Raw genomic sequence first — 17440 nt, 5'->3', positions numbered from 1 at the left:
TATGACTTTAAATCTTTAAAGCTGCATCTCCATGTTTTTATGGTCTTAAAAGACGTTTCAGCCTTGGAGCAGGCCAAAAGTGATTGTTCCTAAAGAATACAAAGTTCCTTGATTTTCTTCAAGAAAGTGTCTCAGAACACAAGATTTACAAGTTGCATGACATTGCCATGAATACCTGATGGTTTCATACCGTTTTTGCCTCAAAGCTGCATCTCCATGTTTTTATGGTCTTAAAAGACGTTTTAGCCTTGGAGGAGTCCAAAAATGATTTTTCCTAAAGAATACAAAGTTCATTGATTTTCTTCAAGAAAGTGTCTCAGAACACAAGACTTACAAGTTTCATGAATATATGATGGTTTTATGACTTTAAATCTTTAAAGCTGCATCTCCATGTTTTTATGGTCTTAAAAGACGTTTCAGCCTTGGAGCAGGCCAAAAATGATTTTTCCTAAAGAATACAAAGTTCCTTGATTTTCTTCAAGAAAGTGTCTCAGAACACAATATTTACAAGTTGCATGACAGTTTCATGAATATATGATGGTTTTATGACTTTAAATCCTCAAAGCTGCATCTCCATGTTTTTATGGTCTTAAAAGACGTTTCAGCCTTGGAACAGTCCAAAAGTGGATTTTCATAAAGAATACAAAGTTCCTTTATTTTCTTCAAGAAAGTGTCTCAGAACACAATACTCACAAGTTTCATGACAGTTTCATGAATATATGATGGTTTTATGACTTTAAATCCTCAAAGCTGCATCTCCATGTTTTTATGGTCTTAAAAGACGTTTCAGCCTTGGAACAAGCCAAAAGTGGATTTTCTTAAAGAATACAAAGTTCCTTGATTTTCTTCAAGAAAGTGTCTCAGAACACAAGACTTACAAGTTTCATGACATTTCCATGAATACCTGATGGTTTCATAACTTTACTGACTCAAAGCTGCATCTCAATGTTTTTATGGTCTTAAAAGACGTTTCAGCCTTGGAGCAGGCCAAAAATGATTTTTCCTAAAGAATACAAAGTTCTTTGATTTTCTTCAAGAAAGTGTCTCAGAACACAAGACTTACAAGTTTCATGACAGTTTCATGAATATATGATGGTTTTATGACTTTACTTACTCAAAGCTGCATCTCCATGTTTTTATGGTCTTAAAAGACGTTTCAGCCTTGGAACAGGCCAAAAATGAATTTTCCTAAAGAATACAAAGTTCCTTGATTTTCTTCAAGAACGTGTCTCAGAACACAAGATTTACAAGTTTCATGACATTTTTATGAATACCTGATGGTTTCATGACTTTACTGACTCAAAGCTGCATCTCCATGTTTTTATGGTCTTAAAAGACGTTTCAGCCTTGGAACAGGCCAAAAATGAATTTTCCTAAAGAATACAAAGTTCCTTGATTTTCTTCAAGAAAGTGTCTCAGAACACAAGACTTACAAGTTTCATGACAGTTTCATGAATATACTGATGGTTTTCATGACTTTAATTGCCTCAAAGCTGCATCTCCATGTTTTTATGGTCTTAAAAGACGTTTCAGCCTTGGAACAGGCCAAAAGTGATTTTCATAAAGAATACAAAGTTCCTTGATTTTCTTCAAGAAAGTGTCTCAGAACACAAGACTTACAAGTTTCATGACAATTTCATGAATATATGATGGTTTTATGACTTTAAATTTTTAAAGCTGCATCTCCATGTTTTTATGATCTTAAAAGATGTTTCAGCCTTGGAGCAGGCCAAAAATGATTTTTCCAAAAGAATACAAAGTTCCTTTAATTTTCTTTAAGAAAGCGTCTCAGAACACAAGACTTCCAAGTTTCCTGACAGTTTCATGAATATATGATGGTGTTATGACTTTAAATCTTTAAAGCTGCATCTCCATGTTTTTATGGTCTTAAAAGACGTTTCAGCCTTGGAGCAGGCCAAAAGTGGATTTTCCTAAAGAATACAAAGTTCCTTGATTTTCTTCAAGAACGTGTCTCAGAACACAAGATTTACAAGTTGCATGACATTTCCATGAATACCTGATGGTTTCATTAGTTTATTGACACAAAGCTGCATCTCCATGTTTTTATGGTCTTAAAAGATGTTTAATGAAGCCTTGGAGAAGGCCAAAAATGATTTTTCCTAAAGAATACAAAGTTCCTTGATTTTCTTCAAGAAAGTGTCTCAGAACACAAGACTTACAAGTTTCATGACAGTTTCATGAATATATGATGGTTTTATGACTTTAAATCTTTAAAGCTGCATCTCCATGTTTTTATGGTCTTAAAAGACGTTTCAGCCTTGGAGCAGGCCAAGGTGGATTTTCCTAAAGAATACAAAGTTCCTTGATTTTCTTCAAGAAAGTGTCTCAGAACACAAGACTTACAAGTTTCATGACAGTATCATGAATATATGATGGTTTTATGACTTTAAATCTTTAAAGCTGCATCTCCATGTTTTTATGATCTTAAAAGATGTTTCAGCCTTGGAGCAGGCCAAAAATGATTTTTCCAAAAGAATACAAAGTTCCTTTAATTTTCTTTAAGAAAGCGTCTCAGAACACAAGACTTCCAAGTTTCCTGACAGTTTCATGAATATATAATGGTGTTATGACTTTAAATCTTTAAAGCTGCATCTCCATGTTTTTATGGTCTTAAAAGACGTTTCAGCCTTGGAGCAGGCCAAAAGTGGATTTTCCTAAAGAATACAAAGTTCCTTGATTTTCTTCAAGAACGTGTTCAAGAACACAAGATTTACAAGTTGCATGACATTTCCATGAATACCTGATGGTTTCATGACTTTACTTACTCAAAGCTGCATCTCCATGTTTTTATGGTCTTAAAAGACGTTTCAGCCTTGGAACAGGCCAAAAATGATTTTTCCTAAAGAATACAAAGTTCCTTGATTTTCTTCAAGAAAGTGTCTCAGAACACAATACTCACAAGTTTCATGACAGTTTCATGAATATATGATGGTTTTATGACTTTAAGTCCTCAAAGCTGCATCTCCATGTTTTTATGGTCTTAAAAGACGTTTCAGCCTTGGAGCAGGCCAAACATGATTTTTCCTAAAGAATACAAAGTTCCTTGATTTTCTTCATGAAAGTGTCTCAGAACACAAGACTTACAAGTTTCATGACAGTTTAATGAATATATAATGGTTTTATGATTTTAAATCTTTAAAGCTGCATCTCCATGTTTTTATTGTCTTAAAAGACATTTCAGCCTTGGAGCAGGCCAAAAGTGGATTTTCCTAAAGAATACAAAGTTCCTTGATTTTCTTCAAGAAAGTGTCTCAGAACACAAGACTTCCAAGTTTCATGACAGTTTCATGAATATATGATGGTGTTATGACTTTAAATCTTTAAAGCTGCATCTCCATGTTTTTATGGTCTTAAAAGACGTTTCAGCCTTGGAGCAGGCCAAAAGTGGATTTTCCTAAAGAATACAAAGTTCCTTGATTTTCTTCAAGAACGTGTCTCAGAACACAAGATTTACAAGTTGCATGACATTTCCATGAATACCTGATGGTTTCATTAGTTTATTGACACAAAGCTGCATCTCCATGTTTTTATGGTCTTAAAAGACGTTTCAGCCTTGGAGCAGGCCAAAAATGATTTTTCCTAAAGAATACAAAGTTCTTTGATTTTCTTCAAGAAAGTGTCTCAGAACACAAGACTTACAAGTTTCATGACAGTTTAATGAATATATAATGGTTTTATGACTTTAAATCTTTAAAGCTGCATCTCCATGTTTTTATGGTCTTATAAGACGTTTCAGACTTGGAGCAGGCCAAAAGTGGATTTTCATAACGAATACAAAGTTCCTTGATTTTCTTCAAGAAAGTGTCTAAGAACACAAGACTTACAAGTTTCATGACAGTTTCATGAATATATGATGGTTTTATGACTTTACTGACTCAAAGCTGCATCTCCATGTTTTTATGGTCTTAAAAGACGTTTTAGCCTTGGAGGAGTCCAAAAATGATTTTTCCTAAAGAATACAAAGTTCATTGATTTTCTTCAAGAAAGTGTCTCAGAACACAAGACTTACAAGTTTCATGAATATATGATGGTTTTATGACTTTAAATCTTTAAAGCTGCATCTCCATGTTTTTATGGTCTTAAAAGACGTTTCAGCCTTGGAGCAGGCCAAAAATGATTGTTCCTAAAGAATACAAAGTTCCTTGATTTTCTTCAAGAAAGTGTCTCAGAACACAAGACTTACAAGTTTCATGACAGTTTCATGAATATATGATGGTTTCATGACTTTAAATCCTCAAAGCTGCATCTCCATGTTTTTATGGTCTTAAAAGACGTTTCAGCCTTGGAACAGGCCAAAAGTGATTTTCATAAAGAATACAAAGTTCCTTGATTTTCTTCAAGAAAGTGTCTCAGAACACAAAACTTACAAGTTTCATGACAGTTTCATGAATATATGATGATTTTATGACTTTAAATCCTCGAGGCTGCATCTCCATGTTTTTATGGTCTTAAAAGACGTTTGAGCTTGCAACAGGCCAAAAGTGATTTTCATAAAGAATACAAAGTTCCTTGATTTTCTTCAAGAAAGTGTCTCAGAACACAATACTCACAAGTTTCATGACAGTTTCATGAATATATAATGGTTTTATGACTTTAAATCTTTAAAACTGCATCTCCATGTTTTTATGGTCTTATAAGACGTTTCAGAATTGGAGCAGGTCAAAAGTGGATTTTCATAAAGAATACAAAGTTCCTTGATTTTCTTCAAGAAAGTGTCTCAGAACACAAGACTTACTAGTTTCATGAATATATGATGGTTTTATGACTTTAAATCTTTAAAGCTGCATCTCCATGTTTTTATGGTCTTAAAAGTCGTTTCAGCCTTGGAGCAGGCCAACAATGATTTTTCCTAAAGAATACAAAGTTCCTTGATTTTCTTCATGAAAGTGTCTCAGAACACAAGACTTCCAAGTTTCATGACAGTTTCATGAATATATGATGGTTTTATGACTTTACTGACTCAAAGCTGCATCTCCATGTTTTTATGGTCTTAAAAGACGTTTCAGCCTTGGAGCAGGCCAAAAATGATTTTTCCTAAAGAATACAAAGTTCCTTGATTTTCTTCAAGAAAGTGTCTCAGAACACAAGACTTACAAGTTTCTTGACAGTTTAATGAATATATGATGGTTTTATGACTTTAAATCTTTAAAGCTGCATCTCCATGTTTTTATGGTCTTAAAAGTCGTTTCAGCCTTGGAGCAGGCCAAAAATGATTTTTCCTAAAGAATACAAAGTTCCTTGATTTTCTTCAAGAAAGTGTCTCAGAACACAAGACTTACAAGTTTCATGACATTTCCATGAATACCTGATGGTTGCATGACTTTACTGACTCAAAGCTGCATCTCCATGTTTTTATGGTCTTAAAAGACGTTTCAGCCTTGGAGCAGGCCAAAAATGATTTTTCCTAAAGAATACAAAGTTCTTTGATTTTCTTCAAGAAAGTGTCTCAGAACACAAGACTTACAAGTTTCATGACAGTTTCATGAATATATAATGGTTTTATGACTTTAAATCTTTAAAGCTGCATCTCCATGTTTTTATGGTCTTATAAGACGTTTCAGACTTGGAGCAGGCCAAAAGTGGATTTTCATAAAGAATACAAAGTTCCTTGATTTTCTTCAAGAAAGTGTCTCAGAACACAAGACTTACAAGTTTCATGACAGTTTCATGAATATATGATGGTTTTATGACTTTACTGACTCAAAGCTGCATCTCCATGTTTTTATGGTCTTAAAAGACATTTCAGCCTTGAAGCAGGTCAAAAATGATTCTTACTAAAGAATACAAAGTTCCTTGATTTTCATCAAGAAAGTGTCTCAGAACACAATTCTAACAAGTTTCATGACATTTTCATAAATACTGATGGTTTTATGACTTTAAATCTTCAAAGCTGCATCTCCATGTTTTTATGGTCTTAAAAGACGTTTCAGCCTTGGAGCAGGCCAAAAATGATTCTTTCTATAGAATACAAAGTTCCTTGATTTTCTTCAAGAAAGTGTCTCAGAACACAAGACTTACAAGTTTCATGACATTGTTATGAATACCTGATGGTTTCATGACTTTACTGACTCAAAGCTGCATCTCAATATTTTTATGGTCTTTAAAGACGTTTCAGCCTTGGAGCAGGCCAAAAATGATTTTTCCTAAAGAATACAAAGTTCCTTGATTTTCTTCAAGAAAGTGTCTCAGAACACAAGACTTACAAGTTTCTTGACAGTTTAATGAATATATAATGGTTTTATGACTTTAAATCTTTAAAGCTGCATCTCCATGTTTTTATGGTCTTAAAAGACGTTTCAGCCTTGGAGCAGGCCAAAAGTGGATTTTCCTAAAGAATACAAAGTTCCTTGATTTTCTTCAAGAACGTGTTCTAGAACACAAGATTTACAAGTTGCATGACATTTCCATGAATACCTGATGGTTTCATTAGTTTATTGACACAAAGCTGCATCTCCATGTTTTTATGGTCTTAAAAGACGTTTCAGCCTTGGAGGAGTCCAAAAATGATTTTTCCTAAAGAATACAAAGTTCATTGATTTTCTTCAAGAAAGTGTCTCAGAACACAAGACTTACAAGTTTCATGAATATATGATGGTTTTATGACTTTAAATCTTTAAAGCTGCATCTCCATGTTTTTATGGTCTTAAAAGACGTTTCAGCCTTGGAGCAGGCCAAAAATGATTTTTCCTAAAGAATACAAAGTTCCTTGATTTTCTTCAAGAAAGTGTCTCAGAACACAAGACTTACAAGTTTCATGACATTTCCATGAATACCTGATGGTTTCATGACTTTACTGACTCAAAGCTGCATCTCCATGTTTTTATGGTCTTTAAAGACGTTTCAGCCTTGGAGCAGGCCAAAAATGATTTTTCCTAAAGAATACAAAGTTCCTTGATTTTCTTCAAGAAAGTGTCTCAGAACACAAGACTTACAAGTTTCTTGACAGTTTAATGAATATATAATGGTTTTATGACTTTAAATCTTTAAAGCTGCATCTCCATGTTTTTATGGTCTTAAAAGACGTTTCAGCCTTGGAGCAGGCCAAAAGTGGATTTTCCTAAAGAATACAAAGTTCCTTGATTTTCTTCAAGAACGTGTTCTAGAACACAAGATTTACAAGTTGCATGACATTTCCATGAATACCTGATGGTTTCATTAGTTTATTGACACAAAGCTGCATCTCCATGTTTTTATGGTCTTAAAAGACGTTTCAGCCTTGGAGCAGGCCAAAAATGATTTTTCCTAAAGAATACAAAGTTCTTTGATTTTCTTCAAGAAAGTGTCTCAGAACACAAGACTTACAAGTTTCATGACATTTCCATGAATACCTGATGGTTGCATGACTTTACTGACTCAAAGCTGCATCTCCATGTTTTTATGGTCTTAAAAGACGTTTCAGCCTTGGAGCAGGCCAAAAATGATTTTTCCTAAAGAATACAAAGTTCTTTGATTTTCTTCAAGAAAGTGTCTCAGAACACAAGACTTACAAGTTTCATGACAGTTTCATGAATATATAATGGTTTTATGACTTTAAATCTTTAAAGCTGCATCTCCATGTTTTTATGGTCTTATAAGACGTTTCAGCCTTGGAACAGGCCAAAAGTGGATTTTCATAAAGAATACAAAGTTCCTTGATTTTCTTCAAGAAAGTGTCTCAGAACACAAGACTTACAAGTTTCATGACAGTTTCATGAATATATGATGGTTTTATGACTTTAAATCCTCAAAGCTGCATCTCCATGTTTTTATGGTCTTAAAAGACGTTTCAGCCTTGGAACAGGCCAAAAGTGGATTTTCATAAAGAATACAAAGTTCCTTGATTTTCTTCAAGAAAGTGTCTCAGAACACAAGACTTACAAGTTTCATGACAGTTTCATGAATATATGATGGTTTTATGACTTTACTGACTCAAAGCTGCATCTCCATGTTTTTATGGTCTTAAAAGACGTTTCAGCCTTGGAACAGGCCAAAAATGATTTTCATAAAGAATACAAAGTTCCTTGATTTTCATTCAAGAAAGTGTCTCAGAACACAAGACTTACAAGTTTCATGACATTTCATGAATACTGATGGTTTTATGACTTTAAATCTTTAAAGCTGCATCTCCATGTTTTTATGGTCTTAAAAGACGTTTCAGCCTTGGAGCAGGCCAAAAGTGGATTTTCCTAAAGAATACAAAGTTCCTTGATTTTCTTCAAGAACGTGTTCTAGAACACAAGATTTACAATTTCCATGACATTTCCATGAATACCTGATGGTTTCATACCGTTTTTGCCTCAAAGCTGCATCTCCATGTTTTTATGGTCTTAAAAGACGTTTCAGCCTTGGAGCAGGCCAAAAATGATTTTTCCTAAAGAATACAAAGTTCTTTGATTTTCTTCAAGAAAGTGTCTCAGAACACAAGACTTACAAGTTTCATGACAGTTTCATGAATATATGATGGTTTTATGACTTTACTGACTCAAAGCTGCATCTCCATGTTTTTATGGTCTTAAAAGACGTTTCAGCCTTGGAGCAGGCCAAAAATGATTTTTCCTAAAGAATACAAAGTTCCTTGATTTTCTTCATGAAAGTGTCTCAGAACACAAGACTTACAAGTTTCATGACAGTGTAATGAATATATAATGGTTTTATGACTTTACATCTTTAAAGCTGCATCTCCATGTTTGTATGGTCTTAAAAGACGTTTCAGCCTTGGAGCAGGCCAAAAGTGGATTTTCCTAAAGAATACAAAGTTCCTTGATTTTCTTCAAGAACGTGTTCAAGAACACAAGATTTACAAGTTGCATGACATTTCCATGAATACCTGATGGTTTCATGACTTTACTTACTCAAAGCTGCATTTCCATGTTTTTATGGTCTTAAAAGATGTTTAATGAAGCCTTGGAGAAGGCCAAAAATGATTTTTCCTAAAGAATACAAAGTTCCTTGATTTTCTTCAAGAAAGTGTCTCAGAACACAAGACTTACAAGTTTCATGACAGTTTCATGAATATATGATGGTTTTATGACTTTAAATCTTTAAAGCTGCGTCTCCATGTTTTTATGGTCTTAAAAGTCGTTTCAGCCTTGGAGCAGGCCAACAATGATTTTTCCTAAAGAATACAAAGTTCCTTGATTTTCTTCATGAAAGTGTCTCAGAACACAAGACTTACAAGTTTCATGACAGTTTAATGAATATATAATGGTTTTATGATTTTAAATCTTTAAAGCTGCATCTCCATGTTTTTATGGTCTTAAAAGACATTTCAGCCTTGGAGCAGGCCAAGGTGGATTTTCCTAAAGAATACAAAGTTCCTTGATTTTCTTCAAGAAAGTGTCTCAGAACACAAGACTTACAAGTTTCATGACAGTATCATGAATATATGATGGTTTTATGACTTTAAATCTTTAAAGCTGCATCTCCATGTTTTTATGATCTTAAAAGATGTTTCAGCCTTGGAGCAGGCCAAAAATGATTTTTCCAAAAGAATACAAAGTTCCTTTAATTTTCTTTAAGAAAGTGTCTCAGAACACAAGACTTCCAAGTTTCCTGACAGTTTCATGAATATATGATGGTGTTATGACTTTAAATCTTTAAAGCTGCATCTCCATGTTTTTATGGTCTTAAAAGACGTTTCAGCCTTGGAACAGTCCAAAAGTGGATTTTCCTAAAGAATACAAAGTTCCTTGATTTTCTTCAAGAAAGTGTCTCAGAACACAAGATTTACAATTTCCATGACATTTCCATGAATACCTGATGGTTTCATAGCGTTTTTGCCTCGAAGCTGCATCTCCATGTTTTTATGGTCTTAAAAGACGTTTCAGCCTTGGAGCAGGCCAAAAATGATTTTTCCTAAAGAATACAAAGTTCCTTGATTTTCTTCAAGAAAGTGTCTCAGAACACAAGACTTACAAGTTTCATGACAGTTTAATGAATATATAATGGTTTTATGACTTTAAATCTTTAAAGCTGCATCTCCATGTTTTTATGGTCTTATAAGACGTTTCAGACTTGGAGCAGGCCAAAAGTGGATTTTCATAACGAATACAAAGTTCCTTGATTTTCTTCAAGAAAGTGTCTCAGAACACAAGACGTACAAGTTTCATGACAGTTTCATGAATATATGATGGTTTTATGACTTTACTGACTCAAAGCTGCATCTCCATGTTTTTATGGTCTTAAAAGACGTTTTAGCCTTGGAGGAGTCCAAAAATGATTTTTCCTAAAGAATACAAAGTTCATTGATTTTCTTCAAGAAAGTGTCTCAGAACACAAGACTTACACGTTTCTTGACAGTTTAATGAATATATAATGGTTTTATGACTTTAAATCTTTAAAGCTGCATCTCCATGTTTTTATGGTCTTAAAAGACGTTTCAGCCTTGGAGCATGCCAAAAGTGGATTTTCATAAAGAATACAAAGTTCCTTGATTTTCTTCAAGAAAGTGTCTCAGAACACAAGACTTACAAGTTTCATGACAGTTTCATGAATATATAATGGTTTTATGACTTTAAATCTTTAAAACTGCATCTCCATGTTTTTATGGTCTTATAAGACGTTTCAGACTTGGAGCAGGTCAAAAGTGGATTTTCATAAAGAATACAAAGTTCCTTGATTTTCTTCAAGAAAGTGTCTCAGAACACAAGACTTACTAGTTTCATGAATATATGATGGTTTTATGACTTTAAATCTTTAAAGCTGCATCTCCATGTTTTTATGGTCTTAAAAGTCGTTTCAGCCTTGGAGCAGGCCAACAATGATTTTTCCTAAAGAATACAAAGTTCCTTGATTTTCTTCATGAAAGTGTCTCAGAACACAAGACTTCCAAGTTTCATGACAGTTTCATGAATATATGATGGTTTTATGACTTTACTGACTCAAAGCTGCATCTCCATGTTTTTATGGTCTTAAAAGACGTTTCAGCCTTGGAGCAGGCCAAAAATGATTTTTCCTAAAGAATACAAAGTTCCTTGATTTTCTTCAAGAAAGTGTCTCAGAACACAAGACTTACAAGTTTCTTGACAGTTTAATGAATATATGATGGTTTTATGACTTTAAATCTTTAAAGCTGCATCTCCATGTTTTTATGGTCTTAAAAGTCGTTTCAGCCTTGGAGCAGGCCAAAAATGATTTTTCCTAAAGAATACAAAGTTCCTTGATTTTCTTCAAGAAAGTGTCTCAGAACACAAGACTTACAAGTTTCTTGACAGTTTAATGAATATATAATGGTTTTATGACTTTAAATCTTTAAAGCTGCATCTCCATGTTTTTATGGTCTTAAAAGACGTTTCAGCCTTGGAGCAGGCCAAAAGTGGATTTTCCTAAAGAATACAAAGTTCCTTGATTTTCTTCAAGAACGTGTTCTAGAACACAAGATTTACAAGTTGCATGACATTTCCATGAATACCTGATGGTTTCATGACTTTACTTACTCAAAGCTGCATTTCCATGTTTTTATGGTCTTAAAAGATGTTTAATGAAGCCTTGGAGAAGGCCAAAAATGATTTTTCCTAAAGAATACAAAGTTCCTTGATTTTCTTCATGAAAGTGTCTCAGAACACAAGACTTACAAGTTTCATGACAGTGTAATGAATATATAATGGTTTTATGATTTTAAATCTTTAAAGCTGCATCTCCATGTTTTTATGGTCTTAAAAGACATTTCAGCCTTGGAGCAGGCCAAGGTGGATTTTCCTAAAGAATACAAAGTTCCTTGATTTTCTTCAAGAAAGTGTCTCAGAACACAAGACTTACAAGTTTCATGACAGTATCATGAATATATGATGGTTTTATGACTTTAAATCTTTAAAGCTGCATCTCCATGTTTTTATGATCTTAAAAGATGTTTCAGCCTTGGAGCAGGCCAAAAATGATTTTTCCAAAAGAATACAAAGTTCCTTTAATTTTCTTTAAGAAAGCGTCTCAGAACACAAGACTTCCAAGTTTCCTGACAGTTTCATGAATATATGATGGTGTTATGACTTTAAATCTTTAAAGCTGCATCTCCATGTTTTTATGGTCTTAAAAGACGTTTCAGCCTTGGAGCAGGCCAAAAGTGGATTTTCCTAAAGAATACAAAGTTCCTTGATTTTCTTCAAGAACGTGTCCTCAGAACACAAGATTTACAAGTTGCATGACATTTCCATGAATACCTGATGGTTTCATTAGTTTATTGACTCAAAGCTGCATCTCCATATTTGTATGGTCTTAAAAGACGTTTCAGCCTTGGAACAGGCCAAAAATGATTTTTCCTAAAGAATACAAAGTTCCTTGATTTTCTTCAAGAAAGTGTCTCAGAACACAAGACTTACAAGTTTCATGACAGTTTCATGAATATATAATGGTTTTATGACTTTAAATCTTTAAAGCTGCATCTCCATGTTTTTATGGTCTTATAAGACGTTTCAGCCTTGGAACAGGCCAAAAGTGGATTTTCATAAAGAATACAAAGTTCCTTGATTTTCTTCAAGAAAGTGTCTCAGAACACAATACTCACAAGTTTCATGACAGTTTCATGAATATATGATGGTTTTATGACTTTAAATTCTTAAAGCTGCATCTCCATGTTTTTATGGTCTTAAAAGACGTTTCAGCCTTGGAGCATGCCAAAAGTGGATTTTCCTAAAGAATACAAAGTTCCTTGATTTTCTTCAAGAAAGAGTCTCAGAACACAAGACTTACAAGTTTCATGACAGTTTCATGAATATATGATGGTTTTATGACTTTAAATCTTTAAAGCTGCATCTCCATGTTTTTATGGTCTTAAAAGACGTTTCAGCCTTGGAGCATGCCAAAAGTGGATTTTCCTAAAGAATACAAAGTTCCTTGATTTTCTTCAAGAAAGTGTCTCAGAACACAAGACTTACTAGTTTCATGAATATATGATGGTTTTATGACTTTAAATCTTTAAAGCTGCATCTCCATGTTTTTATGGTCTTAAAAGTCGTTTCAGCCTTGGAGCAGGCCAACAATGATTTTTCCTAAAGAATACAAAGTTCCTTGATTTTCTTCATGAAAGTGTCTCAGAACACAAGACTTCCAAGTTTCATGACAGTTTCATGAATATATGATGGTTTTATGACTTTACTGACTCAAAGCTGCATCTCCATGTTTTTATGGTCTTAAAAGACGTTTCAGCCTTGGAGCAGGCCAAAAATGATTTTTCCTAAAGAATACAAAGTTCCTTGATTTTCTTCAAGAAAGTGTCTCAGAACACAAGACTTACAAGTTTCTTGACAGTTTAATGAATATATGATGGTTTTATGACTTTAAATCTTTAAAGCTGCATCTCCATGTTTTTATGGTCTTAAAAGACGTTTCAGCCTTGGAGCAGGCCAAAAATGATTTTTCCTAAAGAATACAAAGTTCCTTGATTTTCTTCAAGAAAGTGTCTCAGAACACAAGACTTACAAGTTTCATGACAGTTTCATGAATATATAATGGTTTTATGACTTTAAATCTTTAAAGCTGCATCTCCATGTTTTTATGGTCTTAAAAGACGTTTCAGCCTTGGAGCAGGCCAAAAGTGGATTTTCCTAAAGAATACAAAGTTCCTTGATTTTCTTCAAGAACGTGTTCTAGAACACAAGATTTACAAGTTGCATGACATTTCCATGAATACCTGATGGTTTCATGACTTTACTTACTCAAAGCTGCATTTCCATGTTTTTATGGTCTTAAAAGATGTTTAATGAAGCCTTGGAGAAGGCCAAAAATGATTTTTCCTAAAGAATACAAAGTTCCTTGATTTTCTTCATGAAAGTGTCTCAGAACACAAGACTTACAAGTTTCATGACAGTGTAATGAATATATAATGGTTTTATGACTTTAAATCTTTATAGCTGCATCTCCATGTTTTTATGGTCTTAAAAGACATTTCAGCCTTGGAGCAGGCCAAGGTGGATTTTCCTAAAGAATACAAAGTTCCTTGATTTTCTTCAAGAAAGTGTCTCAGAACACAAGACTTACAAGTTTCATGACAGTATCATGAATATATGATGGTTTTATGACTTTAAATCTTTAAAGCTGCATCTCCATGTTTTTATGATCTTAAAAGATGTTTCAGCCTTGGAGCAGGCCAAAAATGATTTTTCCAAAAGAATACAAAGTTCCTTTAATTTTCTTTAAGAAAGCGTCTCAGAACACAAGACTTCCAAGTTTCCTGACAGTTTCATGAATATATGATGGTGTTATGACTTTAAATCTTTAAAGCTGCATCTCCATGTTTTTATGGTCTTAAAAGACGTTTCAGCCTTGGAGCAGGCCAAAAGTGGATTTTCCTAAAGAATACAAAGTTCCTTGATTTTCTTCAAGAACGTGTCCTCAGAACACAAGATTTACAAGTTGCATGACATTTCCATGAATACCTGATGGTTTCATTAGTTTATTGACTCAAAGCTGCATCTCCATGTTTTTATGGTCTTAAAAGACGTTTCAGCCTTGGAGCAGGCCAAAAATGATTTTTCCTAAAGAATACAAAGTTCCTTGATTTTCTTCAAGAAAGTGTCTCAGAACACAAGACTTACAAGTTTCATGACAGTTTCATGAATATATGATGGTTTTATGACTTTAAATCTTTAAAGCTGCATCTCCATGTTTTTATGGTCTTAAAAGACGTTTCAGCCTTGGAGCAGGCCAAAAGTGGATTTTCATAAAGAATACAAAGTTCCTTGATTTTCTTCAAGAAAGTGTCTCAGAACACAAGACTTACAAGTTTCATGACAGTTTCATGAATATATGATGGTTTTATGACTTTAAATCTTTAAAGCTGCATCTCCATGTTTTTATGGTCTTAAAAGACGTTTCAGCCTTGGAGCATGCCAAAAGTGGATTTTCCTAAAGAATACAAAGTTCCTTGATTTTCTTCAAGAAAGAGTCTCAGAACACAAGACTTACAAGTTTCATGACAGTTTCATGAATATATGATGGTTTTATGACTTTAAATCTTTAAAGCTGCATCTCCATGTTTTTATGGTCTTAAAAGACGTTTCAGCCTTGGAGCATGCCAAAAGTGGATTTTCCTAAAGAATACAAAGTTCCTTGATTTTCTTCAAGAACGTGTCTCAGAACACAAGATTTACAAGTTGCATGACATTTCCATGAATACCTGATGGTTTCATTAGTTTATTGACACAAAGCTGCATCTCCATGTTTTTATGGTCTTAAAAGACGTTTCAGCCTTGGAGCAGGCCAAAAATGATTTTTCCTAAAGAATACAAAGTTCTTTGATTTTCTTCAAGAAAGTGTCTCAGAACACAAGACTTACAAGTTTCATGACAGTTTCATGAATATATGATGGTTTTATGACTTTAAATCTTTAAAGCTGCATATCCATGTTATTATGGTCTTAAAAGACGTTTCAGCCTTGGAGCAGGCCAAAAGTGGATTTTCCTAAAGAATACAAAGTTCCTTGATTTTCTTCAAGAACGTGTTCAAGAACACAAGATTTACAAGTTGCATGACATTTCCATGAATACCTGATGGTTTCATGACTTTACTTACTCAAAGCTGCATTTCCATGTTTTTATGGTATTAAAAGATGTTTAATGAAGCCTTGGAGAAGGCCAAAAATGATTTTTCCTAAAGAATACAAAGTTCCTTGATTTTCTTCAAGAAAGTGTCTCAGAACACAAGAATTACAAGTTTCATGACAGTTTCATGAATATATGATGGTTTTATGACTTTAAATCTTTAAAGCTGCATCTCCATGTTTTTATGGTCTTAAAAGTCGTTTCAGCCTTGGAGCAGGCCAACAATGATTTTTCCTAAAGAATACAAAGTTCCTTGATTTTCTTCATGAAAGTGTCTCAGAACACAAGACTTACAAGTTTCATGACAGTTTAATGAATATATAATGGTTTTATGATTTTAAATCTTTAAAGCTGCATCTCCATGTTTTTATGGTCTTAAAAGACATTTCAGCCTTGGAGCAGGCCAAGGTGGATTTTCCTAAAGAATACAAAGTTCCTTGATTTTCTTCAAGAAAGTGTCTCAGAACACAAGACTTACAAGTTTCATGACAGTGTAATGAATATATAATGGTTTTATGACTTTACATCTTTAAAGCTGCATCTCCATGTTTGTATGGTCTTAAAAGACGTTTCAGCCTTGGAGCAGGCCAAAAATGATTTTTCCTAAAGAATACAAAGTTCCTTGATTTTCTTCAAGAATCGTCTCAGAACACAAGACTTACAAGTTTCATGACAGTTTCATGAATATATGATGGTTTTATGACTTTAAATCTTTAAAGCTGCATCTCCTTGTTTTTATTGTCTTAAAAGTCGTTTCAGCCTTGGAACAGGCCAAAACTGGATTTTCATAAAGAATACAAAGTTCCTTGATTTTCTTCAAGAAAGTGTCTCAGAACACCACACATACAAGTTTCATGACAGTTTTATGAATATATGATGGTTTTATGACTTTAAATCTTTATAGCTGCATCTCCATGTTTTTATGGTCTTAAAAGACGTTTCAGCCTTGGAGCAGGCCAAAAATGATTTTTCCTAAAGAATACAAAGTTCCTTGATTTTCTTCAAGAAAGAGTCTCAGAACACAAGACTTACAAGTTTCATGACAGTTTCATGAATATATGATGGTTTTATGACTTTAAATCTTTAAAGCTGCATCTCCATGTTTTTATGGTCTTAAAAGACGTTTCAGCCTTGGAGCATGCCAAAAGTGGATTTTCCTAAAGAATACAAAGTTCCTTGATTTTCTTCAAGAACGTGTCTCAGAACACAAGATTTACAAGTTGCATGACATTTCCATGAATACCTGATGGTTTCATTAGTTTATTGACACAAAGCTGCATCTCCATGTTTTTATGGTCTTAAAAGACGTTTCAGCCTTGGAGCAGGCCAAAAATGATTTTTCCTAAAGAATACAAAGTTCTTTGATTTTCTTCAAGAAAGTGTCTCAGAACACAAGACTTACAAGTTTCATGACAGTTTCATGAATATATGATGGTTTTATGACTTTAAATCTTTAAAGCTGCATATCCATGTTATTATGGTCTTAAAAGACGTTTCAGCCTTGGAGCAGGCCAAAAGTGGATTTTCCTAAAGAATACAAAGTTCCTTGATTTTCTTCAAGAACGTGTTCAAGAACACAAGATTTACAAGTTGCATGACATTTCCATGAATAACTGATGGTTTCATGACTTTACTTACTCAAAGCTGCATTTCCATGTTTTTATGGTCTTAAAAGATGTTTAATGAAGCCTTGGAGCAGGCCAAAAATGATTTTTCCTAAAGAATACAAAGTTCCTTGATTTTCTTCAAGAATCGTCTCAGAACACAAGACTTACAAGTTTCATGACTTTTTCATGAATATATGATGGTTTTATGACTTTAAATCTTTAAAGCTGCATCTCCTTGTTTTTATGGTCTTAAAAGTCGTTTCAGCCTTGGAACAGGCCAAAACTGGATTTTCATAAAGA

This window comes from Cyclopterus lumpus, chromosome 13 (genome assembly GCF_009769545.1).
Source record: "Cyclopterus lumpus isolate fCycLum1 chromosome 13, fCycLum1.pri, whole genome shotgun sequence".
Taxonomy (NCBI): Eukaryota; Metazoa; Chordata; class Actinopteri; order Perciformes; family Cyclopteridae; genus Cyclopterus; species Cyclopterus lumpus.
This window is presented reverse-complemented; position numbering follows the sequence as displayed.